This window comes from Otolemur garnettii, unplaced genomic scaffold, assembly GCF_000181295.1.
Source record: "Otolemur garnettii isolate 467f Iridium unplaced genomic scaffold, OtoGar3 scaffold00116, whole genome shotgun sequence".
Lineage (NCBI taxonomy): Eukaryota > Metazoa > Chordata > Mammalia > Primates > Galagidae > Otolemur > Otolemur garnettii.
The window spans coordinates 41998-44661 of NW_003852511.1; the positions used below are offsets into that span (position 1 = coordinate 41998).

The 2664-nt window shown below is 42.7% G+C and overlaps 1 protein-coding gene across 3 annotated transcripts in view; it reads right to left on the reverse strand.

Moving 5' to 3' along the window:
• Window positions 1-2664, reverse strand: part of GNPAT (glyceronephosphate O-acyltransferase) — a 33790-nt gene that overhangs the window by 17670 nt on the left and 13456 nt on the right. The window lies entirely within an intron of this gene.

Genomic DNA, 2664 nt, shown 5'->3' on the forward strand with positions numbered 1-2664 from the left:
GGTTCTTCGTTGGAGGAGGAACTGGAATAAACGGTTTCCATTTAGTTGCGGTTCTTTGTTTTATTCAGAGGTTATCTGAAACAGTGACCTTACTTAGCAAGAAAATGTTCAGTAATACACATGTGTGTAGTCAGAAAAGAACTGATACTAAGAATATGGACTAAAGCCTGAATGAACAAGAGGTGGGGAGGAAAAGACATTGGCGCAGAATGACTGAAAAGTCTGAATGAGAAGAACAGGGAGCCTATCGCTTAAAGCAAAAATGCCCTGCCAGGATGGAAAAGGCTTGGATTGTTTTTTTTGTTTTTATTAATTCCACTTTTCAAAAAAGTGTACTAAAATACACATAACATAAAATTGACCATTTTAACCATATAAGTATGCAGCTCAGTGGTGTTAAAGCCTCTGAAATGGAAGAAGTCAGCCGAGAGAGAAAGGCTAAAGGCAGAGGAAAGGCACAGACAGAGGCCGCACGGGATAGAGGCCGCACAGGATAGAGGCCGCCTGCCGGGGGTCTGAGGAGAGGGTACAAAGGGGGCCTCCAGGTCACAGATGTGGGGTTAGCTTTGTCTCTGAGACAGGACTAAAAGGTGCATGTGAGCCTGAATGTGGACATAGGCACATTTGAAGGTTGGAGCAGCCAATATGCGAAGGGGCCATCCTCGGAGAGTGAGAGGTAATGTATCTAAGTACATGCTATCGGGATGGGAGTGGGAGGAGTAGAGTTTGATTTAGACATCTTAAATCTGAGGTGCTTCTGGAATTTCCAAGCAGATATTCCAGTAGACATACAAAAATAGAGGTATGGAACTCTAAAATCTGGGCTACGGGAATAGATATTATTTATCTTTATTATTATATTATTATTTATTACAATAAAGAGGTGTCAACATAAAATAGTACTTAAAATCCTGGTGATAAATGAAAACTGCCCAGTGAATGGGTAGAAGAGAAGAAGGAGCTAGAATGTAATCCTGAAGAATACCAGCATTTAAAGGGATAGGCAGGGCTGGGCATGGTGGCTCACACCTGTAATCTCAGCACTTTGGGAGGCCAAGGTGGATCACTTGAGGCCAGGAGTTCCAGAGTAGCCTGGGCAACATAGTGAGACCGCCTTCTCTACAAAATAATTTTAAAAATTAGTTGAATGTGTTGGTGGGTGCCTGTAGTCCCAGCCAGTTGGGAGGCTGAGACAGGAGGATTGCTTGAGCCCAGGAGTTTGAAGCTACAGCAAACTCTGATCAAACCACTGCACTACAGCCTGAGTGACAAGACAAGACTCTGTCGATCCGTCTGTCAGTCAATCAAGGGACAAGCAAAGGAAAAGGAGCCCTTAACAGCAACTGAGGAATGATCAAAAAGATATGGAGGCTTAGAGGAAAGGAGGCTGTCCTGGTGAGAAAGGAGAAAGAGCAATGCTAAAGGCTGTCACGGATCTAAACAAGGCAGATCTGGGCTGTGAGGATGTCATATCACAATCTGGGCAAGAGCATCACTGTGGATCAGAAAACAAGCTCCAGCAAGCTGAGCAATTAGTGGAGGGCAAGGAAGTTTAGCAGTAAGTGCAGGCAACATAGTCAATTTCTTCAACGAAGAGGAGCGGGGTAGAGGTGGGGAAGAAAGTGATGGGAGAAAGTAGGGAAAGTAGGGTCAAAGGAGGTTTGTTTGAGCTGAAAGAGGCGGTGAGCACGTTAGATGCTGACGGGAAAGAGCTGATAAAGAGGACGAAGCTGGAGACATAGGAGGGGAGAGTCAACAAAGATGAGGGAGTGGCCTGGATTCAGAACAAACAGAACAGAGGAATACGGCAGAGACTGAACTCAAAACCGAAGGGGTCCTCTGTCATTTTAACAGCAGTGAAGAAGAAAATGATGAGTTTTGCATGCAGGCAAATTGGTATATTTGATCAAAAGAAGCCAAGAGAGCTCTCATATAATGGTTTAAGTTTTCTTTCCAACACAGGGAGAAAAGCCAGCAGCTGAGAGTAAAAGGTAGAGGAGGGGAGAGTGGAGCAGCTAAAACTTGCACTTTGGGGAATGGGAGACAGTTCACGGGAAAACGAAGAATTACTGGGTGATACAGAAGCCCAACTGTGCTGTACAATCCCGATTCTGTGATTACTTTTTCTCAGCAGCACAGCCAAGTTTGACAAATGCTAGCTTGAATAAGATCTTTTAAATAAATAAGCCACACTTAACCTAGGAGTGTATTAGAATTATTTGAAAAAAGAGGAAAATGAGAGGGGTGCCTGGGTCCTATACTCTGATATTTGTTATCTCCATATATGAGGCCACAGCATCATCATTTTCTCATTCACTAATTCAAAAAATATTTACTAAATACCTACTATGTGTTCGTAGGCACTAAGAATATAGCAGTCAAAAAGAAATAAAAGACAAAATTCTTGCCTTCCAGAAGCTTAGGTTCTAGTGGATAATAACTTTTTGAAGAAGTTGTCCCGGAGATTCTAACCAAAAAAACCCATGCTCAGTACTGTTGTTAGTATCTAATTGATGAGGAAACCTGACTGCACCTCTGAAACAGGTCCAACTACAGAAAATGGATGGCTTCTCCATACATAAAGCCAATCAAAACAAAGTGATTAGGAGCACGGGTCATATAAACAGAGGAGAAGTAAAAGAACTTTCCATAAGCCTAATTAAA